At 44.5% G+C, this 25,216-nt stretch overlaps 1 protein-coding gene across 13 annotated transcripts in view; it reads left to right on the top strand.

Annotated features, from left to right (window-relative positions):
- Positions 1 to 25,216, top strand: part of LOC135909078 (gonadotropin-releasing hormone receptor-like) — a 538,207-nt gene that overhangs the window by 496,070 nt on the left and 16,921 nt on the right. Inside the window, exon 1 of one of the 13 annotated variants that reach the window (XM_065441295.1) lies at positions 3,785 to 3,910. The exons of the other annotated variants lie outside the window; for them this stretch is intronic. The gene's annotated coding sequence lies outside the window, so the exon portion shown is untranslated. Of the gene's footprint in view, positions 1 to 3,784; positions 3,911 to 25,216 lie in introns of those variants that run through there. 13 annotated transcript variants of the gene reach the window in all.

The raw sequence follows: 25,216 nt of genomic DNA, 5'->3' as shown, positions 1-25,216 counted from the left end.
CTGCTACTGAAGTAACCATATGCGCCCAATCGGGAATTGCGCCAGTCGGAACGAGCTCACGGGAAGAGGCAGGTGCCACGCCAGATTCATTTTGCGCCGCACTTTTACGTCACAGCAGCGCTGGATGGAGAGCCCCATTTCGGGGTGCCGTTGGCTTAATGACGTAAATTGAAAAAAAAAAAGAATGAATTGAATGTCAGTTGTTTCAGGGTACATGGTCACTTTGAAATATATAAAAAAAAAACACGGAGCTTTACTCTATGACGATTCGCTTCGACATTCGAAATTAAATATTTACCGTGAAGAATGTAACTAAGAAGCAAATAATTTAATTAATTTATCTGGCAAGGTAATTGCTTTAGCTCTTCTTGCAAATTTTGTCCGCCTAGACAGGTAAGTCATCTGCAGTACAGTAATTCGAATATATTTTGTAAGCTTTTCTTTTATATTATACGCGTTTGAATTAGCAAAGAACACACCGTATAAAAATTTTCGAAGCAGTGCCTGCAATGACTTTCATAGAACAATATTAAACGGAGAGGGAGACAAAGGAGAAAAGTGGCGAGAAGCGTAAAAGTAGAGGGGTGACGTCATACATGAGTCAGGCTTACCACCGTGCACTCGACCCAAGGGGAGAGAAAAACTAAAAACGCCAGGACTGTCCCGACTCTCAATCGATAAGCCCGATAAACGAGTGATTTCAAGCTATGTCATTACATATCGCGCCTCAAGAATGGATATCGAAGTTTTAAAACCTGTATTTTTCGAAATCTTTAACGGATAGAATGATATATGTAGCCTCCGGAACGAAGTAGAAAGTAAATGTTTCCACAGAATTGTCTCTTGCACATGAAGTAAGCACAGAAAACAAAACTGTCATTCATTGCCTCGATCGAATTAACTGGGCTCCTTCCGCGGCGGTTAAACTACTATGGCGAGCACTGCAGCTGTAATTGAAGATCGTGAAAGTGGAGGAGGGGAGTGCAAGGGTGGTTGGTTTGGCCTTCGTTCGCTTTCCTCCTATCGTTGGCGGAGAAAGCAAGCAGTGGTGGCGTAACTCTCGAATCCATAAGTGACGGCGGCGTATCCACCCGCTGGTCCCTGTATACCCGATCGACCAAGGAGAAGCAATTCCTCGAAGCTGAAGGCTTTGTGAATTCGGCCCAGGTTTTTGGTAGAAAGTATAGGGGCCGAATGATTCATAAAGCTTTTCCTTCGGCAAAGCTGTTTACTATTAGTCGGCTGCCTTCGAAAATACTATGACCGGAAACAGGGTTGGTTGGAACGCGATCTTACGAAGAATTCTATCATGAGAGCGTTTTTGTGGATACGGGCCCATGATTTCGTGTGCTTGCGGGTGGCAGCCATCCTCTGTCGGGAAATGCGGGAGTAGTTATCGATAGTTTGCAATTACTGATACTTAAGAAAAACTCCGCTGACTTCAAAAACATCTTCTGAAAAACGCGGCAGACTTGAGCGACCTTGCAGAATCACAGTCCAATTTCCAGCGAGGCTGTTCTTTTCAAGCGGTTGCATTGGATACCTCAATGATCTGTAACTAAAACAATCAAGTTAGACGTCGCCAGCTAATGGGTCGGGACATTGTAATAATAATAATAATAATAATAATAATAATAATAATAATAATAATAATAATAATAATAATAATAATAATAATAATAATAATAATAATAATAATAATCAGGCATAACTACGTTCACTCCACTTCCACAAGATGGGACGTCGGTGCCACCGCCATGCAGTTAACTCAAGACATCGTACAAACACTAAGTGCTTCGGGAACCGTCTGAAGTACGGAGAAAGCGGGGGTTCTGTAATCATTTGTGAAGCTCATGATTAAGCCAGAAATAATAAACTTCTGCTACGCATTACCCCTAATAGTTCCACCATTTTATTTTATTTAGTTATTTTATTTATTTATTCATACTGCAGGCCAACGTACTGGCCCATGCAGGAGGGGCAATACAGTAGACAAGGTAATGACAATGCACGAAGAGTTCTTTCAGCACGCTGGGAAACACTGCGGATCACAAATAACGGTCTTGAGCACTTCCCTAATGAGCTATGTTGCAAAGCCTGTAATTAACTCACACTCGCGAGAGTTCCTCAAAAAAGTATGCGCAAAATCATCCTTATCCCTTCGAAATATCAACTCTGTAAAACTTGCAGTTTCTTCAGGATGTTGCGCTAACTTTCCACGTGATTCGTAAAACGTGCTTCTAAGCTTTGGAACGATTGCATGAATAATTTTCTACGAAGTGACTTCTACAACATTCATCATTTAAACTTTGGCCATGCAGTATCCTCAATCTTTTGCCCATTTCCACGCAAATTTTAAACCTCCGTTTAACCTGCACACTTTAAACGTTCGTGGTGTGTCACCATTGACGTGGCCTCCATGCTCTCTAAATAGATGATTGGCGCCTTTTCTTTTTTTTTTAGTGCTTACAGGATAGCGGTAAACGTTGTAACGCGTCTCAAGAAGTACAACGCATCAAAACATGCTGAAAACGTGTTTTATCAATTTTCATTTAGCTCATAATTCACCCACGTGCTTTCTTGAAAAATTTCCCCGCACATCACCCCTAATGCCCCAAATTCCCTCTAAGTATAAACCTAATGAATTAGCCAGTTCTCCGAGGACACCATGAAAAAAGGCATATAACGTTTTTAAGTGCTTATACTCACACTAATAGCTTCGCTGTAAAAGAGACGAAGATGAAACAAAGATAAAATCATCGCATGTTTGAAGAACTGCACACACATATAATAAAATGTACATATCTTTAAAAGAATACAACGCCTCCACTGAAAGAAAAGTAAAAAAGAAGAAACTGGTCCCCTGCTTCTTCTAACTCCACGCTTTTTATTGTTTCGCTGCAAAATGTGCCAAGTTTGGCCCCAGAAGGCCCGGCTATTACAAAATCCTGGCTAAAGAACAATGCCAAAGAAGATAAATAAAAAGCTAATATTTCAAGGCACTGTCAGAACAGCTTTATAACGAAATACTAAGACATTAGCATGGCTAGCCCGTGGATCCCGTAAAAAAACAGAACAGTAAAGAAAACCAGGAAAAGAAAGGTTATAAAATACCGAAACATCCATGGATAAGTGATAGAGAGTTAAAAATGCAGATCCATGTTATACCGCTAGCAGAGGATTTATCAAGTGCTCTTAACTCGCGCTCCAGCTGCTCAAGAACGAAAAAGAAAGAAAATGAAAGGAAAAGCCGTTTGCGTGATTGAATGCCATCTCGGGTACGCGCCGCGTCGTCGTCCGTGCGGCCAATGCCACCGCTCTCAATTTCATACGCGACGAAGCAAGTTGCGACAGCCTTCCACCGAGTTCGGATGCTACAAAGGAAAAAAAAAGTTCCTTGGGATCGTCGCAGCAGGAGCGGGGGTTGTAAGAGGTTTGAGAGGAACGCTCGAAAAGGTGCACTAAAATGTATCGCAACGCGGAGGACGTCCGTTCAACCGCACCGTCGGAAGCGGAAGAGTTTGGGGGAGAGCGAAAGTTGAGAAGGAGATTCTTGATGATGGGAAGGAAAGGTTGGCGTAAAGTGCAGCGCAGTAACTGTCTCTCAGCAGAGGACACCTCAACCGCGCTGCACAGGGGGTAGGGAATGAAAGTAGGGGGAGAGAAAGAGCAGCGAAAGTTGGGGCGTGTGGGCGTATAAAGGGGGAGGGGAGAGGAGAGAGGTGGAAAGAAGGATGCAGAGAGGGCGTGACGGGCACCGCCTGTGGCGTCACCTATACCTTGCCTTCGACAAGAGAGCGGCGCGCGTGAAGTTCCAACGAGTGTGGCCACCCAGCGCTGCCAGCGCATTCGGGCGCCTGCGTCGACCCCGGGCGCGCCTCGGGTATTTCGGATTACGGTCGCCAATTGGGTGAGTGGTGTTGCGCCTGCCTCGTGCGCGCTCTCCGCCACGCGTGCGTTGGCGCGTGTTTATTTTGATCATTTGCATACGCCAAGCCTTTCTCCGGGATCGAGACGTACGCATATCCGTAGGATTTGGTTATTATTCTTCGTAAATTCAATATACTCTGAGAATATGAAAACTTCCGGGAATTTCTTTTTTTTTTAAGTGCGCATATTTTGCGGACACTTCTTAAGCAATAGCTTCGTTTCCTGCGCGTAACGCGATGCAGGACACAGATTGCGACTTTTGCCCCATGGAACCTGTGGCTGCATTTGGAGCTCGTACCGAGAGCATCTCGTGGGAAATGCAGTATGGGGCGAACATTGCATTTCCTCGACATTTTTGTTAAAAATTCAATTACGGGGTTTTAGGTGCCAAAACCACTTTCTGATTATGAGGCACGCCGTAGTGGAGGACTCCGGAAATTTCGACCGCCTGAGGTTCTTTAACGTGCACTGAACTCTAAGTACACGGGTGTTTTCGCATTTCGCCCCCATCGAAATGCGGCCGCCGTGGCCAGGATTCGATCCCGCGACCTCGTGCTCAGCAGCCGAACACCATAGCTACTGAGCAACCACGGCGGATACTCGACATTTGTACTGTGATGCCACTGCACCTGGGGATTTTGCGTCAGTTTTTCTCTTTGAACGAGCTTAAAAAAAAAAAAAAACGAATCGTGTGCCAGACTTCTTCCTCGTCCTCTCTTCCTGACCTAATCAAACAAATCACGTTTGCTGTCTACATTTCAGCATTGGAGGACATTTAGCCAAATATTCCGAACTCATAGCTAAAACTCACTGAGAAAAAAAAATGGGTGTTGCCTCTTACTGTCTATAAAGGGTCAAGGGTTGACTAAGGTTTATATACGCATGCAGCCACAACTCAACGCAGTATTGGGCTGTTTGCTGGCTTCTTTCTCGAGGTGCTAACCTTTCTGAAAGCTTTCGAACAGAACGATGAACAGGCTAAAAGCGAAAGCACATATTCGCTGCGTAGTTAGAGTTCAGTTTCAGTTCGTTGCATGTAGTATAGTTACAAAATACGTATTTATATGTAAAGAAAGGTCCCAGTGTAAATAGACTGTAAAGAAGACCTCCCTTTTCTATAGCTTACAATAAACAATCTAAATATGCACCAGCTATACTAACTACAAAACACGATGCATTTCTGGGGTCAGTTGGAAATACGAAAAAATATTTTTATTAACCGAAAAATATTATTGCTAAAAACGGTGACCGATGGAATGGCTACGTCATGTGAAAAATTTTACGAAAGTTTGGCTTAAATTTCAAAAGTAACACATCAAAAGCGATGTTTCGGAAGGTCAAGCCTCATGGGCAGTCAGTTCCGGTTGTTAATTCATTCTTAAACACGAAACAATTTTCCCAGAATAGGCGTATTCTTTAAACTTGTCGAGTCAAAGTAGACGTCATGTCCCGCTGTGATATTATCAAGCTCCAAAGCTCACTTATAATGCAGTTCTTATTTATGTATTTTTTATTGATTTATTTATTTATTTATTTATTCATTCATTAAATTGACTTCACGGGCTCTAGAGTTTGGAGCATGGCGTGAGGGGGATTAGAGCAAAGAAAAAAAAATGCGTAGATTGCACATATCACAGAAATTTACGCTGAAATGTTCAACCGCTAAAATGATCTCCGTGGTGTCCGGTCGCAAAAAGCGCCATCTGAACCAAATCTTCAATTGTTTCCCTTTGAAAAGATGACATTTAAACATCGGTGCTTGTGGACTTCCTGGAAGGGACGTCCAGTCATTCAGCCACGACGTGAATGTATACTTTGATGTCGCATTTGTCTGCTATACAGCTAATTTCCGTTAGCTAAAATGCAGTGGTACAGTTGGGCCTGGCCTGGTTTCCCCTTCAATCACAGTTATATGTTCCTGCGATTGCATTCGCACCCAGCACAGGTTTAGAAACTGCACTGCCATTTTCCTGTAGCGAGGAGATTGCTGCCACACGAAATCAGCAATTTGAGAGCATTACAGATGTGCAACGTCCCGAAGTTGTCCGCGCACAGACAGGCGCGGGTTCAAGAAGGCGCTTCTGGCATTCTAGGAAGACATTAGGCTTGGGCAGCGGCAAGGGCAGGAACATTATTTAAACGAAAGGATAGCGCAAAACCGATAATCAGAAATAAGGCAAGGGAGACGATAGCACCTGTCACATAAATTTTGTCCGTGTCCTTCTTTTTGTTTGTTTTTTTCTCCCAAGCTCCAATTATAAAGGAACTAGCCCTCAACTGCGTATTAGACAGAAAAATGTTATTATGGAGCTTAGATGGTGGATATGCCGCCAAGGCTTTTGAAAGTTGAGAACGACTTGTATAACTAGAACACAAACAATAACGTAACCACATCATTCGAAGAAGTTCATCCGCGGGAACCTACGCAGTGAATCTGCCAGCAGGGCGTTTTCGACACGTCCGAAGCTGCTGCCTTCATCGTTGCTGCGAAGTTTGATGCAGGTAACTACCACGTGGCGATCACTTCTGTGGTATTTCATAACAATTTACCTATTTTCTCTGTACACCATCTTGTTGGAACATGCGTTTTCTTGGCCTCTTCCTTATCGCGAACGCTCTAATGCATCGACGATTTATGTCCAAAGTCATTAGGTGAGGAGCAAAAAAATAATAACAATAATGACACTGTGCGCGCACAGGTGAGAAAAGTTCTAGAAAATCGGGCAAGGTTATATCTGCCTGAAGGCAACGAAATTACTTCAACTATCGGCGAAATTTGAAAACTATGCGGTTGATGTGTGAAAAACCTGTGGCGTTTTCAGAGAGCTATCCGTTCTCGCCGAAATGCTCGACTACACATATTTGCGGAGCTCTTTATATGGCTTGAGTTACAGTAGACCATATTGATATCGTTCCGACACCATGCCTAAATTTGAGCTTGCTTATTGTACCGATGGTAAGCGCTAGCAAAACAAAGCGTGTTTGCAGATTTATAAGTGTTATTTTGAACGTGTGTGGTACGGACCTGTAAAACATTAGTAAAATATATCACATACTAGCGTACCGTTCTTTTAGACTTTTTGCGTATTCAAATGTAGTGGACATTCCAGGAGAAAGGTTCGATACCTAATTAGCGAGATTATTGAGAGAAAATCCTAATTGGCAAAGTATGCGCATTTTTCGCAGAACATATTTATCAGGATAAGGACATATCACTTTATTTAGTGTAACCGTTCATGTGGAATGGCGGTACCTCGATATATTTCGCCACTCTCCCTAAAAAAACCGCAAATGCTACGCAGCAGGCTTTTGTATATTCCAAAACGAATGCGTATTTGTTGTTGCTAGACCTTCTATCATCCATGACGGGTAAGTCAAATGAGCACAAAAAAAGAAAGGAAAAAGAACAGCAAGAAATAAACAAGCACGCACAGAACGTGTAGAAAAGAACTGTCCGACGACTCTGAAGTGAATTGATTGTCCATCATTTTTAATGGAGAAAGAGACAGCAATGCTTATCATCATCCCTAACCTGTCGATTGCAGACCAGAATTATTAACGATTATGGGAAATAGATTTAAGCGAAGAAACGGGGCTTTTCATCGGGAGAAATTCAGAGATGACTGCCACGACCACTCGCCTCTGTCGTCTCTGTCGGGTTCAAAAGCGCTGTTCCTTCACTAAAGTATGCAGCGACCGATCCAAGTTAGCACAATGTTGGAAATAGATTTTCGTGGTTTCACTCCGCATATCAATTTGGTCGCTTGCAACATAACGATTAGTAATGCGTAACATAAACACAAGTGACGTATACAGTCCCAAGGACATGCCAGTACTGCATTTTCTTTTTCTACAAAGAATATAAACCATACGCGGAGCCGACCTGACCAGTTTAGTTTCCTTTTAGGTTGCACACTTCTTCCGTTAGAAGCATTTCTGAAGCATCTGCTCGATGTCCACACTATAGACCCGCGCATACGTGAACCGACCAGGCTTCTCATTCTGCAATCTTGTTTCGTTTTACTTTTTTTTCGCTCTTTATTGATTGGCTAGCACGTTTCGTTGCAACTGGAATCGGTTGCTTGGTGCGCGCCGCTTGATAAGATGAAGGAAAAAATTGAAATGAAACGTTGCCACATCCCACATCCCAAGCAATGTGTACCCCTATTACAACCGAGGCAGAAGAAAGGCAAGAGCCGAGGCTCTTCTCCGTTCACTCGGTCGGGAGAGAAACGCGCTCTTTGCCGACGCAGCCAGATATCCGAACGACCATAAACACACCGCCGTAGTCATAGACACAGACTCCAAAATGAGAATCGCATGCAGCGATTTACGCCAAACACTCGGAAATGGCGGAGGTAATAGCCATTGCGGTGGCGCTTACAGATCAGGAATGCGAAGTCGTACTAAGCGACTCGCAAACGGCAGCAAAGAACTACGCCAAAGGTTGAATTTCCAAGGAAGCCCTGTCCATTCTGGCCAAAGCGGGCAGATCCAAAACCGCGAGCTCGAGGATCATATGGTTCCCCGCGCACGTCACCACGAAAAGCGACGCGCTCCCGAACCTAAACGAGGCGGCGCACCGGACGGCTCGAGACGTGGCCCGCCGCACCGTACAGTACAACGCATCTCGCACAATAGCCAACAATCCTCGCGCAGAACGGGACAGGATCACTAGATACAATGTCATAAACAGTGCATATATAAACGCTAGATGGATATACCGACAGCCGAGTCCCAAATTAAACAGGAGGCAGGCCGTCACCCGGAGACAGCTCCAGACAAACATGTTCCCTAATCCGTTCCGTCTGAAACGTATCTTCCCAGATGAGCATCAGAACGACATGAGCAAATTGTGCCACGAAGGACCAGAAACACTCGAACACATGTTGTCGGCGTGCAACGTAGTATAGGAAGGATGGCAGTTGCTCTGGAGACCCTGTCGTCGATGCTGGCCGCCGCTCTGCGCAGTTCAGACGTCGGCATCTGGACGTGGGCAGTCCAGCGAGCCCATGAGGCGGCGTTGAGGCAGAGCCTCGACGTTCGCCCGTGGGAGACCTAAGCCCGGGTCGCGTTAAACCTTGCCGTACGATCAATAAAGTGGTATCCATCCATTCATTGCCACATAAGGGCACGGTACTCTATTTAATAAACTCCCGTTTAGCAGGTTTGCGCGAGAGTGTCAATAAACATCGTCTCGAGCTAAAGAAATTATTAAACAGGCGGCAGTCGCCTAACAGTACATGTTACGTGAAATAGGGCATGCGAGATCGCTTTGAACGCACCATACAGAGTATCAGCATGTAATGTCTCTCGATATTTGACTCCGAAATAAAACACAGCTTTAGCGCACTCAAAGGCTTCAATGAAGCATTACGGTTGCAAAAATAGAAAGCGTGAACGTGAGCTATTTCTAATGACTTTTCTTTTCTTTACAATCTTTATTTCTTCAGAGCGACGCTCTTAGGCAGCCGTAGCTGGGTTCATCGTCGGCGCCTCTCAGCGTAACCGGGCCAATGTGCTCGGGCCACTGCTCGCGCGTTCGTCGTCATTTTCTACCACAGCTGGCTCCGATGCCAGTCATCATGCCACTGCCTCTCCCTCTGCGGACGCGCTGATGGCATCGTCTTACCAAACTCCCTAGATCTAAAAAGTGAACATCTAGGGACTTTGTGGCCCACTGCCAGTCCGCGCGGTGATTTCGGTCTCAAATTCTTTGCCTTCATTTATCGCGAAATGAAAACACGCATCGAGCTGCGCTCACGTTTCTCACTAGGGGGCATCGTAATCGTCGAACATCTTTTTTTTTTTTAAAGAAATGGGTGGTTTCCATTTGCCTGCATTACGCAATCTTCCTGGTTATTATGTGAGGAACAAATGCGATAACGACATCCGATGTTACACGGCGCTGTGTTCTCTACTGCAGACGCCAATGTTTCAAATCGATTGGCATTGAAGAAAAAAGTGGATGGATGGATGGATCTTATGAGCGTCCCCTTTGGAACGGGGCGGTGGGTTGCGTCACCAAGCTCTTGCTACTATACTGCCTAATGTCCTCTCTAGATTAAAAAAGGAAAAGAAAAAAATCTACAATGAATTCCCATAACAAAAGTTTCTGACTCCCTACTGCGAACTTTCTTTTTGTACGCCTCGTTTTTTGTGGTTTCCCTACTTCCATCAATCTTCCAATCGCCTCTTATAGTCTCTATTGCACACATGTTCACTTTCCCCCTGTTCTCGCTGAACCCAAGGGCTTCAAGGAGGCCAGCCTAAATGGACCGCTGGGCAGATATCCCCGCATCCTAATAAAACATGCTCCATTGTTTCCCTAAAGCTTTACCGCAGCAAGCACATGCTTCTTCTTCTTTCATATATCTCGCTTTATAGGTGCGTGTTCTAAGGCATCCCGATCTCGGTTCGAAAAGTAATGAACTTCCGTTTGAGTTATCATAAATTGTTTCTTTCCTGATTTCGCTTTTTTCCCTCTTAAGTAGTTACTCGTGGCAAGCTTCTTTACCGTTGCGGCCACTCATGGGATTGTTTCAGACTCTCTGACTTTCCGCTTGACGTTGCTTGTTTCTGTGTTGCTCACAGTACAGGCCGCAAACTTGCTTGCGAGCATCCTATAGTTCTTTTACTCTACTGCGAATCAATGTGTTTCCTCCGCAAATATCTGAACACTACTTCAGCCCGTTTAGTTTCTTCCATATTCCTCAGTCGTTCTTCATAATCAATTTTACTGCGAACTTCCCTCACTTCAAAACTAGTCCAGCCCATATGTCCCTGCGCAGCTTCATTTGTAGTCTTCCTGTGAGAGCTCAGTGCGACGTGTCCCGCTTACCTTTAGTTGCAATCAAATCCTGATTGTACCCTTAATTTCAAGCAAGCAACCGCATTTCCAAATGTAAGTCCTAGAACCACTACACCTTTCCACATACCCCTGAGCACTTCGTACCTATTGTATCCCCATAGCGCTCTGTGTTTCATTATGGCTGCATTTCTCTTCCCCTTTACTGGTATTGTTTTTTCCTGTGTTTCCATATATCCATTGCCTTCATTTATCCATATACCAAGGTATTTATATTTTTTTACTCTATGTACTTCCTGGCCCGGTATTGCCACTGTCTGTTCACTGTTTTCATTGAATACCATAACACCTGATTTTCTAACACTAAATTTTAAACCTAAATTGTTGCTTTCCTGTCCACAGATTATTAGCCAGACGTTGCAAATCACTTTGATTGTTAGCTAGCAGCACAATGAAGTCCGCATAAAATAAACCTGGAAGCTGCTTTTCTACTATTGTACCCGCTTGTGTGTATGAGAGATTAAACCCGATATTACTTCCTTCTGCCCTCTCCATCCTCACCATGCACACCATAAACAGCAGTGAGGACAAAGGGCACTTCTGCCTCAGTCCCTTGTTGATATCAACTTTCTCCTCGCTCCTCGTCCCTTACCATTCAACGCAAACGACATTTTCTAGGTAAATCTCTCTCAAAAGCTGTAGGCAATCGTCGCCTAAGCCTTCCCCTTCCAAAATATCCCACAAAATCTTGCGATGTAGGTTGTCATACGCTCCTGAAATGTCTAAAAAGGCCACATATAACGGCCTGTTTTCTACTCTTCATATTTCAATACACTGAGTAAGAACAAATAAGTTGTCATCCAAACGTCTACCTAGTCTGAAGCCATGCTGAAGTTCTCCCAAAATGCCATTATTCAATGCCCATACTGGCAACTTTAATTTGATTGCCTGCATTGCGAACCTGCATATTACCGATACAATGGTCAATGGTCTATGCCAGTGAACGTTATCTTTCTCCCCTTTATCTATACAAATTACATTCATTCTACCTTGTCGCCAACTGTCTAGTATTCTTCAGTTCTTCAGTGTCTGGTATTCAGTTTTTTACACTGATTTCACCAGAGGTTCCTTACTTTTTGTCCTAGTTCATTAATCAGCCTAAGGAGAACCTCGTCTAGCCTTGTGGCTGTGCGCTTAGGAATTTTCTATTCGGCTTTCTTCCAGAATAAATTTGTCGGCACCCGTTCCTTCTCCATCTGGTTCTCTTTCATGCTCTTTTTTCTTGAACTACAACCTCGTCACCGCCTTGGAAAGATTCGGCTGTTATTTTGCGGATATAATTTATTGCCACTTTCCCTTCCAGTTTGTTTCCATCTTTGTCCAAGATATGTTGTATTGTTGTTGTGTTCCTGCCTAATAATTTTATGTAGTTCCAAAATATTCTAGGTGGGGCCTTTTTTTTCTCACGTATTTCTGGCAACCAACGTTCACTTTTACCTTTTATCTTTCCTTGCACCAGTATTTCAACCATAAATTTTTTTTCTCACGGTATATTTCCCATTTACTGGCCACTTCGTCCTGTGGCAACTGCGGCTTCTTTGCCTGCCTGTGCTCTCGGGATGCTTTATGTTGTTCGGCGATCGCTTCTTGTATCTTCCTCTTCCACCAGCTTTTCGGTTTCTTTTTTCTTTTCCAACGAACATGTTGTTTCTCTTTCCGTATTTCTGTCGTTATTGCACTTACAGGCTCACTATACTGCCATTTTTTACTTGGCCATTTGCCACGTTCTTCCTCGACTCTCATGACCATATTTGTTATTTGTTCAGCGTTCAAATTTGGACGGGGCCTTTTGCACTTCTTGCAATCTTTCCCAACTATATATACCATTTTAAAAATAATGCGTTCATAGTCATTCCCTATGCTGCTAAATCGTTCCTTGTCAGTTAACATTTCTGTCAACTTTTCATGAATAATTTCTGTCATCAGACAGTAATCAATGACTGATTGCTGGTTTCCCACTTCCCACGTGATCTGTCCTTCACACTTAGGCACTGTATTGACGATAACGGGGTTAAGTTGTTCACAAAGATCTAACATTGACTTTTAGTTGTTGTCGGTATCGCCATCTGTATCTTGTATGGGGGCATTCATGTCATCTAAAAGGATAATATCAGCATCATTCCCGAAACACTTATCAGCACTTAGGCATTCAACTAACTCTTGATTCTTATCTGTGCAATTATTTCCGCTCCACAAATACGTTAGGCCCAGGAAGATTTCTTCCCACTCATTGTAGCTGATAACCAAAGATGCTCTTCACATTTTGGATTTACTCTTTTCCTTTTGGCTCCCTGATGGATGAGCATTATGACCCCCCCCCCCCCCCTCCCTTTCCTTCAGACTTAGTCCTGTTCCACACTTCCGAAACATAATTCTCAATCACTGGTGGCTCTTCCGAGTCTGTAAGGTGCGTTTCTGTAACCACATACACCCTTATCTGTTCTCCATTTAACTGCTCCTCTATCTCTCCCCACTTTATTTTCTTCTGCCGCCCTGCATGTTTATGTGGCCTATTGCATAGCGAGCTGTCTTTTTTGTTTTCCTCCTTTTTTCTGCTATTGATGGCGATGCTATTCTGAGGTTCCCCTAGGGGACCTTCTTCATTACTACCTACTCTGGCCTCCTGAGCGCCCGTGTGGGCTCTGGAGGCCAAGCAACAGGGTGGCCAGAAAGTCGCCAGCCCACTTCTCGTCCAAGCCTGTAATTGAAGTTGATCCCGTCTCATTCAAACCACCACACCTTCTCACTTCTGTGTTTACTTCGACAATCTCGAAACCTTTCTCTCGGCTCATTTTCCATATGGCCTCATTAGCAGCCACTACGGCTCTTTGTACGTGACTGTCACGTACAGGCACCTCCGACACCGTGCACACCACGATCTGCACCTGAGGGGACAGCTCACGCAAGTCGTCTACACCCTTTACCAAGTGCTGGGCTAGTCCTGTCCCTTTCCTGGTTAGGACGTCATTTACCCCACCTGCTACTATGACAAGGTTGCGCACCTGGGCATTTTCCGCGAGCTTTGCTTTTGCTCGCTCCATAACAGAACCTAGTATCCGCCCTAGAAATGTCCCTACCGCCACTGTTTTATCGCCTTTCACCCTTTCCACAATTGTTTCTGAGTACCTAACCAGTTTTCAGTCACCGGAAATAATCACCCTTTCACTCTCTCCTAACCAGCCGTGGTTGTTTAGTGGCTATAGTGTTTCGCTGCTAAGCACGAGGTCGCGGGATCCAACCCTGGCCGCGGCTGCCGCATTTCGATGGGGGCGAAATGCGAAAACACCCGTCTACTTAGATTGAGGTGCACGTTAAAAAACCCCAAGGGGTCGAAATTTCCGGAATGCCCCACTACGGCGTGCCGCATAATCAGAAAGTTGTTTTGGCACGTAAACCACATAATTTTTACTATCTCCTACTGGCGAGGCCTCTCCCTGCTTGCCTTTGATATCTTTTTCCGTGTGATTCGGATTTGACAAGGGGCACTGACTCCTGTGTTCGTGCTTTTCTTTTGCGGCAGTCTCAAGGTAGATACAGCTCTTCCAGCTACCCTCTCCCCACGTTGCACGCATTCCACCTGCTTTCCTTACACTGCCACTTCGGGAGACTGTATTCCATTGTCATGACCATTCTCTTTGATGATGGCGGCCCTGTTCAGCTATTCCTCGGCTGCTTGAAGTCTTTTTTTTCCAACGTTTTCCGTGCATCACCCTCCATATTTAGCTCATTTTTGAGCTCTTCGACCTGGTTCAGAGGCACATGCTCGAAATTCTCCGTTTTCTTTAGCCTAGCATCGACATCACAGTGTCTACCGATTGACGCAATTTCTTGTCCATTCTCATCCTTCCCCTCGTTTACCTTGAGGGACCCTCCGCCCACTGCACGCTTTGCCACCTTTCTTGCCATGTGTTGCACTTAGCTTCTTCTAATGCAAACACCGAAGCTTTCAGACCACGTGCCTTCTAGCAATAGCCGATACGCACAGTATCTAAATCCTTAAAATGCCCCAAAGTAATTATCACCAATGTCTTAGCAGCAATAAATGCCCCTAGACTAAAGGTATGACACGTGTTCGTACGTGTACAGCCACGCGGAAACGTTCTAACTGTTCTACTAAAGCAATTAGTAAAGGCAAGGCGCCAAAGACCAGGACTCAAGAAGAACACAAACGACAGGACCGGTGCTGTTGTTTGTGTTGTTCTTGAGTCCTGGTCTTCTGCGCCTTGCCTTTACTAATTCAAACATGAGCCAACTAGCCCAAGCAAGAGTTTTACTAAAGCATTATTCTCAATACCAAAGCGCACACAGTAAAACTACAACAAGATATCAGTCTTGCCCTTTCCAAGCTACTATTTAAAGGCTAAAAAGACTTAACGTCCCACATGGTTGCACGTGTTGAAGCACGTGGCATTAAAGGACACTCTGATTATCCTGCGAAACCAAATATACATGAAACTCACCCGCCCATATGAAAATGGAGACAAAAAGGAAAACTACCCAATAATTATTTAAAGGCTAAAAAATCAGCAAATCAAAAACAAAAGCAAGCTCAGTGCATCCACAAGAAAACTTACGATTTTGTCGCCGCCACGGAGCCCTGAAAAAACACGCCCATACGCCACAATATCTCACAAATGCACAAATGACAAATGCACAAACACAGTGATTTAATAGCGAAAAATTCCCTGTGACGGAAAAAAAAAGAAAAACACCAAGACCAACGGGCAACTCTCAGCTGCTTTCTAAATTTCGCGCATTGCACTGTGCTAACCAGTCTTCACGAGGATTGGGCGCGGGTCAGCGAAAAGACATTGTTTGCGTTGCGAATGTTGTGCATCTTCTTCCATAAACATAACACGATATGCTATCAAAAATACACGCAGATCCAACACACTCTAGTCATCTAGGAGACGCGAAGCTCTGTGCAAGTGCATAAACGAAATATCAAACTATGTTTATGGATTCTGTTTTCTATTGTGTTACTCATAATGGGCACATTCCAAGTGGTGGCATGCCCAATGGCCTAAGAATTTGGTAGCTCAAATTAAAAAAGAAACATCACCAAAGAAGTTTTTTGAATATCATGGCTACAACTTGGATATTATCAACAGGTCAGGGCTGTTTAGAGACCGACATCATATGTACGAATTCTGTGTCGTGTTTTATTTTTTTTTTATTGCGAAAACCAGAGGTGCACCCAGTGCCATTGTCGGTCAACATTCCGGCCTACATATCAATCTACACGGCAAGGCAGGGCACGCAAAATGCAGGGGAATGGACAAAAAAAAAAAAACCCTTCGCTTTGAAAGTCCCCAGGTTAAATTTTTTTTTATTAGGGCATGGGCAGGCTTCACCGCAGCACAGTTTCAGGAGTTCCGGCCTGCACCTCTCTGCTTTTGTTACACAAGGCACGATTCCAGCGCACCTCTTAGTCGCTTCTGAGCCTCGGTCGAAGAGAGTCACGTATTGGCGCCATGTTTTGCTTTTGTACGTGAGAACTGTCAGACTGCAATGAATCTTGATTTTCTTAATTAGTGTGAACAGGAGTTATGCGTGCCCCCGACATCTGGATATAGGTTTAGAACTTGCACGTGATCCTGAGAAGACCAGCCAATTACTAACAGCTGGCTGCTCTTGTCTTGCGGAGTTTACAACTTGGGCGACTGTATACGTGCTAGTGAGTACGTGTCCGAGCAGACAACATGGGACACTGAATGCGCGAACTTTCGTCGTCACTTTCAGAGGATAGATATATGACACTCGGTAGGCGCAAGAACCGAAAAGTAGAACAACTCGCAAGAAGTGACGAAATCGGTAAAATGAAATCGAAGGAGTCGTCACTAGTACTGCGCAAGAAGTATAGAAGGGAAGGAAAATGGAACCACAGCGTGCAATCAGCGAAGTGCGTGGAGCAACAGAAAAGTGTAGAAAAAGTCGGCAACTAACTATTTAAGTCGGCTACAGTGAAACGAAGTAGTCGGCAAGAAAAACAGTTAAGTGCGGAAGAAGTTATGGGAACTATAGGGTACCAGAGCTTGCGTTGAGCGAGGCATGTTGAGTTAGCATAAATTTGACAAAGAGGGAGAAGGGAAGTGAAGACACTGCAGTAAACATCAAGAAAAGCTTCGCCTATTACCGATCCACACACGTGAATATAATTCACCACATGTTATTTTTTTTCTGTCCACGTGAACTCCCACTACCTAAATGCAATGAAGAGCATTTCAGACATGGCCGACTTCATTTCAGAGCCCTACCTTAAGCCATCGGTAACCACCAAGACTGTGCGAACACCAGTATTGTGCGAACAGATGATCACTCACCGCTGGGCTGAACAAGTTGAACAACCAGCTTCTGATGCCCAGATACAACTCTTTTACATTCTGTCGGGCCATTGTGAAAACCAAAAGCCATAAACCAATAAGTGTTATAAAAGGATACTAGCCTGGGAGTTTCAGAGCTTGGCTTAGAAGAGAGGAATTTTAAGGGTATCTAGAGAGGTTAGTCTAGCGACAGGCTTGGCAAGCTATACGAAGGCGAAACTCAAAGAGAGGAGTAAAGAAAAAAAAGAAGAAAATAACGCACACCCACGAGCACAGTCACGGTCGCTAGATACACTTGCACAATATTTGCAGCGTCTAATTGAGGTCGGCATTGCGAACCTGCGTCAGAGCCAAGCAACTGTCACGCTCCAAGGATGTTCGCTAGATTAAATGGTGTGTCGTGTCGCGTGTTTAGAGCGTTCCTCAACACATCCCTTGAAGTTGTAAAGTGTCTGCTAATAAAAATGGAGTGGCCCAAGTCCTCATCATTACCGCAGGCTGGACACATTGGCTTTCTGAACAAATCAATTTTAATCAGTGTCTCATGTAAGCGACAGTCAATGTTACATCAAAAAGAAGACATCGGCTTTGCTGTGTTCTATACAAGAATGTAATGCGCACTTCCTGCTTAAGTTTGTCACTGGATGAGAATTCCCATAATTTAACAGGGCAATTGCCAATGGTGGCGTGCTACAAATGAGCGTGCTTTTTAAAGCCGAACTGCATTTACAATGAATAAAAGACAGCACGTGCTTTTTACAGTCAGACTCTCCTCTTTATGGTTTCTACGCATTCAGTTGCAAGTAAAGCGCTAGAAGAGATTTCTGTGGCTGAAAATACCCTAAAATATGCTTGCGCAGTTGATATTAAATATTCATATTTGCAGGTACATTCGTGCAGAAAGAAAAGACGAACAAGCAATGGTTGAAGAAATAATTTTATTATCATCAATGTGGCAATATGCCAGTTTTCTCGAAATCTAAGCTTCGGGCTCGTCATAGCAGCGTCTAGCGTAGTAGAGACTTGCAAGTAGTAACAAAATTTTAGTTTTTAGAAATTGATCCTATGAGCTGTCGCATAAGTAGAAAAATGATCAAGTCTCTCAGCAGACTCGGACACGAATAGTGTAGGCGTCGTAATTTACGGAATAGCGCTGCATTATAATCGCCCGGTCGTCAAAGAACTGGCAGCACTCATTGGAAGTGACGGCTTGCTGCCATTCCGCAGAGTATATTGCTGCATGCGCAGACCTAGACACTAACGACTCGCGACAGACGGTCGTTCAGTTTCGGCTAGCCGCGCCCGAGCTATAGACTCGTCGTTAGGACCATGACTCACGCTAACGTGACGTGCAATGGCTTACATTCAGCTCGACAGCAGCTCGTACAGGGGCCCGCACGGTTATATATTAGCGGGTGAAAGGAAGCCTCGTGACACCCTTCCCATTTTCACCCTCCTTCCCCTCATTCACTCATGGTCAGCTTTTCCTATAGAGCAGCTGCCACCAGAGATTCGGATACTCCAGAATAGAGCGCAACCTTATTAATGTTTTATCAGATGCGACACTGTTGCAGATCCCGTGCCTTTCTAGTATGCTCTGCATGTGGCCTTGAGCTATGATGCAAGAAAATGCACCACATGAAATTTCAGTGGCTGCCAAGTTATTGGGGCATCATGGATAATGAACACTCCGATAACGTTGCCCGGACCATCATCATACTTCGAATGTTAGCACGAGGTATCACGTCATCCGTTTGGAACGCCACCAGTTTTCAAGGCAACGGTCGGCATCACCTGGACTCTTCTGTCCGCCTTCGCAACCGAGATGGACTATGTTGACGAGACGCTACTCTGCTTTATCGAATATGGCTAGGAGTGGCCTTTACGAAGTATTCTGATTTCCGACTCACATGGGCCGACAACGCCATGTGTGATAATTATGGTAGCGATTAGACTATTTAGCCCGTTCCGTGTGACTGTCGTCGCAACAATCTATCGCGATTGCGGTAGCAATCGCGATAGCACGCATTGATCAAAAACCGTTATCAGGGGAAATCATTTTAGGATGGCGACCTGACAAGGCACCGTAGTTGAGGACGGCGAGGGCACTTTTGCACGCTTTAAGGTAAGCAGACCTGCACAAGCAGCTGTAGCCTGAATCGGTATTCGTGGTACTACAACTGCTACCGGGCCATGATAGTCTGTGGTGATAGTGACCGCTTGTGAGTTTGTGTTTGTGCTCTCTTTCCCTTTCTCTGTACTTTCCTATATCTTTGTATTCCCCACTGTAATGTGGCAAACCAGATTACTCCGTCAGGTTAAGCTCGCTTCCGTTTCCTTTTCTTCACATTCTCTTTCATCGCCACTCGCATCAGGACCTGGCTACGTGCTGATAGGCCCCACCAGGGAGCAGCGTAACAGGGACAGTGCAGAGCAGTGAACGCTATGCATCAGACATGACCGGAACATTAAGCACTTGATCTTTACTGTAGCGACCTTCGTACTTGCACGGCAACCGCTGTGTGGCATTTTGTCTGTCACTGGTCCAATGTGGCGAGTGCGCGCTCAAAGTAACGTGTTAGCTGAAGGCGTAAAAAGTAACAATAAAAATGCAAATCAATCGGCATATCTTTGTCTGTCTGCCTGTCTGTCTGTCTGTCTGTCTGTCTGTCTGTCTGTCTGTCTGTCTGTCTGTCTGTCTGTCTGTCGGTCGGTCGGTCGGTCGGTCGGTCGGTCGGTCGGTCGGTCGGTCGGTCGGTCGGTCGGTCGGTCGGTCGGTCGGTCGGTCGGTCGGTCGGTCGGTCGGTCGGTCGGTCGGTCCGCCGGTCGGTCCGCCGGTCGGTCGGTCGACCGACCTACTGTGCATATCTATAAATAACACTCAGCACCTGAAGTAGCATACCACGCGGTCACCCTGGCTACCGTGTCCGCTATATTATTAATGCTTGTATCTCACTTCCCTGATATCTAACTTTAGGACCTACATCGAATCCGCCCAGGAGACCAAATTAAGAAAAAGAAGTTAGTCCTGTATAAATGTATGTCTCCCTAATTTCAATGAGTGCTGGTAGCGCATACCGGAAAGACAATGGCAACTCTCACTGATATGAACAAAGAAGCTTATTAGTGTTTATCATTGCCCACGCATAGGGCATGTGCGCCAATAGCGGAGTTGAAGGTAATCGCTATGAGAGGCCAGCTCAGTTAATGTTACTATTTATTCAAGCTAATGATTCATCATGTCCATCCTTTGGGCTAGCGCTGACATTGGACTACCCCAAGAGCCCCCCCCCCCCAACCTTAGAAAAACAAAAATATTGCTGATAAACACCCACAAGTATTGGCAGGACGTAACACTAGAAGTAAAAAAGCTTATATTGTAATAACTGGCAACATTAATCCGATTGCTGTGTGTGCTTTCACCACGTACCTTCAGGTTAGTCAATGTCCATAAAGTGAAGAGAAAACCTTTAAACGAAACTAATCACCACGTTATTGCGGCGGTCTAACTGTGTTAATTTAGCCGCGCAGGGTGAGCTCGCTTAGTAATGAAGGGGAAAATAGGGTCAAAATTCCTCGTTCTAAACGACCAATCTTACTTTTCATTCACAGACAATACCATTATTGGAGAATCAGTAGCCAGAACTCTCCCTGCGTGCAGATGATAATAACCCGGTAACAGCAAAAGGAAGCATTTTAGTTCTCCTAGCAAAACCGTTAAGGCTGCAGCTCGGGAAGGCTAAACGAAATACGACTACTGCTATGCTGGTGCATAGTGCGGCGTTTAGCATAGCGAAAGATACAAGTGTTTAATGAAATTGATACTCTAAATCATATAAAGTAATGGCCTAAACTTATTTCTTGCTTCTTGCGCGAACATTTGGAATAGAACGCATACAGCTTATTTAAACCCTTATTTGTATGGCCCTTATTGAACTTAAATGGAGAAGCCTCTTGTCCGACGCAATGCATACGCTAGATTTGTGATGCAAGCGGTGTATACATATTCCAAAACTACGTGGTGCTGGGATAGTTGGTTATCTTCAGAAAAAGGAGTGTTGGGTGCATTTTGCGCGTAACATAGGTACTTCTGAGCCTACACGTATTCTATTCTGCAATGCGCGCGCACAACAAGTTAAACATCGTAGGATCCCTAAGCCTTGGTCAAGTGAGCTGCCAATGCTCCACTGTAATAGCAAGCCCTGTGATGCGCTGCTAAATAATTGTAAGGACCTATTTCCAGGTTTTGTAGAAAAATTTGCAGGACGCTCAAGCTTCGCCCTTAAGAGTCGAACATGATAGCGTTCAAGGATTTCTGACTGCTTCTCAACTTCCCGGCAAGTGCATCTTATGTAACCGTAATGTTTACCGGGAAACGCTGGCGGCGAACGCTATGCACGAAGGCGAGCTTTCTGGTAGGAAGCTCGCCAGGATCAGCCTCTTGCGAGGGCTGATAGTGGGCTGGTAGTGGGCTGATAGTACACAGCCGCGCCAAAAAAAAAAACTACATCATTTTGTTTTCTTTTATTTGTTTGCGCATTTGATATTTGCTTCTGAGAAGATTTCACGTAAAATGCATGCTCTGTCGGTGTTTTGTTTCATGACATTTGTTCGTGCGTTGTCATTCTCAAAATTCCGAGGAATAACTTTCTCAATAACATAAGACAAGGTATGAACAACTTTAGGGACAGAATGATGGGGCAATACAACTCGCATATGCCGCGTGTCATATAGCAAGGTACGGCACATACATATACCTAAATATATACGGCAATTTTCGCTCACGGGATTCCTACGCCGACACCTCATTTCTTGCGACACAGCGCCCTTAATGTAATCGAGTTAAAAGTGGATGGATGAAATTCGCCAATCATTACGTGCGCTCCGGCATAGCACGTTTCATGATACTGAGCCGTAAAATTTTCAGGTCATGCTAAATAAAAACCTATATAATCCTTCAGTGCACCACAGATTTCTGTCAGTAGAATCTGGAAAGAAAGTAATTGCGGGTAACAGCTTTTTTTTACTGAATTTGGAAAGTTACAAGACTCCTTGACCGAGCACGTTCACTGTGCCCTTCTACGCGTCCCTGTAACGTTCTATTATAATGTCCATTTTAATCAAAGTGAATATATTCTGCAGCAATCACACGTACGCAATGCGTGTGTGATTGCAATGCGTTTATGGCGACATGCGTTTTATGGAGCAATGCGTTTTATGGTGACATGCAAGGTAATGTTTCATAGAGTGCACGGAAACAAGATTTTGTGATTGGCTCTCAGGCCCTTGGAGCTACCTAAGAGATATGTTACGTAGCCCAAGTAGTGACTGGGGAACCGGAACACGAAAAGAAAATGGCCAGACAAATAAAAACGGACTGGCGCGCACATTACAGGCACTTCTAAGTAAAGACCTGCGGCTTTCCAATATTCATAAAGAGATAACTATAAAATCGGAGTATTTTATGGCCCATAGAACCAGTGTGGCTGAAACTTTGAGGCTAGCAAGAACAATTAGGAGGAAGAGAGAATTCATAAGAGAAAAGTGAAGAGGTTCTAGGCTGAGCCCGGTTGGCTACCCTGCAGTGGAGAAAGCGGAGAGGTAAGCACATAACTTAGGAAGCACACAAAGAAAACCCAACGAACAATGGAACGTTAAGTTACAGGAACACGGTGGAATAAACTTGCGAAATGATAAAGCTGATATCCTACTTGAACTTAAAGGGACACTAAAGCGAAACAATAAATCAGTTTAGACTAATCAAGCATTGTTTGAGAACCCTGCAGGTAGTCATTTCAAAAAGATAGTTTGATTATTAGATGAGAAAATGAAGGTCGAAGTATCAGTATTTGAATTTCGCGCCGAAACCCCAGCACTGGTAAGTCAGCGTGACGTCAGGGATTCCAAAGTATGTTTTCGCATTTGGGCCGCGTTGGCTGAATAAAGGTTCCCGAAACTTGGCATGTTTAATATTTGGCTCCTTTAGAACACAATGTAGTCAATGTGTACCGCTATATATATTTAGTAGGGCCTAGAAGATGCCATCAAAATCCTAGACGTCACAGCCCCCAGGTGCGGGAACTTAAGTAGGCGTCGCCACCCGTATTTCGTTCTTGAGCTTTTTGTGGCTTACCAAACGTCTTATCGTTGTAAGAGTGGTGTTTTTAGTGTTGTAGAACGGTAATTTACTGATGCCGAAGAAATCCTTGTTCACTTTAGTGTCCCTTTTAGAAGTGGAGTCCGATTGGTCATACAGCGCGTACACAAGATAACCAATCGCTCATTGGTATAACAATGTGTACAAAAATAGGAGAACCGTAGTTCGAGGATGCCAGATGATTAAATGCTGTATTGGCACGAGGAAACTTGCAGGCAACGAATGTAGCCACCGGACGCAAGTCAGGGCAATTGAACATTGCTGGGAGAGGCCTTTATCGTGTACTGGATGTGAAATGCGCTGATGATGGTGGTGAGGGCTGTGGTAGTAATAATGAGGGGAATCATAGTGTCACCATTATAATATAAATGTAGTATGGGTTCTTTATGGGCTCGCGGTGCCTCACAGTTAAGAATCGAGAAAGAAATATTGAGGATCGCACGCTTACGTAGTTAAGGGAAGCTTAACTACATAAAAAGGATTCTTAAAAATTTTAATTTGCACAAATATAATGCTAAAGCCAATGATGTTATGTAATGTGATGTTTTTTTTATTTCCAGGTGGCTTGCCTTAAGACTTAATAATAAAAAAATATCTTCAAATTCCACGCACAGCGGGAATCGGTTCATGAGAACTGTCACTGTTTTTTGCGAAAAAACTTTCTTTTTTACCCATCAATATGGAAATGTAGAACGTACGACCAAGCTCGACATAGTTTCACCAGGTAACACTTGCCTCAACCTAAACTTGTCGGGCCCGAACATTCGCGTCCCACGCACGTTCGGAATGACGAGGATGGAACGACAATGAAGTAATGATGACGATGGAATAACGACGAGAGCAACACGACTACTGTCCTACTCGGGAAACGTAATACCGTTAATACCGTTAATACCGTAATAGCGTTTGTGAGGTTGCAAGGGAGGCAGCGTGCACGCGAGATAATACGAGCACGTGTATCGCGTCGAAGGAAATTATTTCAGTCGTACTTAATTTCCATTTCCCAAGCGCAAGCAATGGACTGTTCTCCGCGTTGCGATGCACACTCTGCTTACGTTTAGTCAAATTCTTTCTTCACACTCCAACTTCACTATTCTGTAGCCTCCCGTCTCTAATTTCCTGTTGCCGGCTCCTTCACAACTCTGTAGCTCAACGTGCCTCACTGAATGCACGTTCTGTTCTCATTTTGTTCATCTCACTTTTTTCTCCACACTAGGCTGCTTCTTTGGACTATGTTGCTGCGTAGTCGACTTTTTTCTTCGAATTCCTACTGCCTATTCTTTCACTTCTCGCCTATTGTTCGACTTGCCTGTCCGAGCACCTGCCTTTTGGCACATATCCTTTCTCGGGCATGGGCGAAGAATTGGGACATACCCAGAGGCTCACGTTGTCCACTCGGCAAGGCGGCAGCCGCAAAGTGGGAGCAAGGAGCAAAGAAAGCTTTGCTTGAAAACACATGCAGAGTCTCAGGTAGCGCAGTGGTCAAAGTTTCTTGCGCCATCAGAATAAAAGATTTCATAACTGTTCCCGAAGCGCAGCAGAGCAAGGAATGATGTGCAGTGGTATGGAGGTGAGCGGTGGGAACAGCGCAAACGTTTCTCGATACGATGAAATAATGCACGACCGCAATATCACCGGGGTTACCGACGGCATGGATTCCATTTGACTGAACATGACGGTGCATGAACTTTAGGGGCATGTGTGTGGACATGTGTATGGACATGTGTGTGTACATGTGTACAAGTGTACTATCATGTTCATATGTGTATCTATAGAAAGTACGAAAATGCTCATTTATTTTCATTGACTGCCTGGAAACGATGACGGCTACTCAGAAGCTCAGACGCCAATGAGAGCTGCTGCTGTAAGCCAAGTCATAATGGCCCTGGATTTAGACTACTGCTGCATCAATACATGCCGCTAGTATTCTACAGATCT

This window comes from Dermacentor albipictus, chromosome 1, assembly GCF_038994185.2.
Source record: "Dermacentor albipictus isolate Rhodes 1998 colony chromosome 1, USDA_Dalb.pri_finalv2, whole genome shotgun sequence".
Taxonomy (NCBI): domain Eukaryota; kingdom Metazoa; phylum Arthropoda; class Arachnida; order Ixodida; family Ixodidae; genus Dermacentor; species Dermacentor albipictus.
Note: the sequence above shows the minus strand (reverse complement) of the source record. Positions and strands in the feature narration are given on the sequence as shown.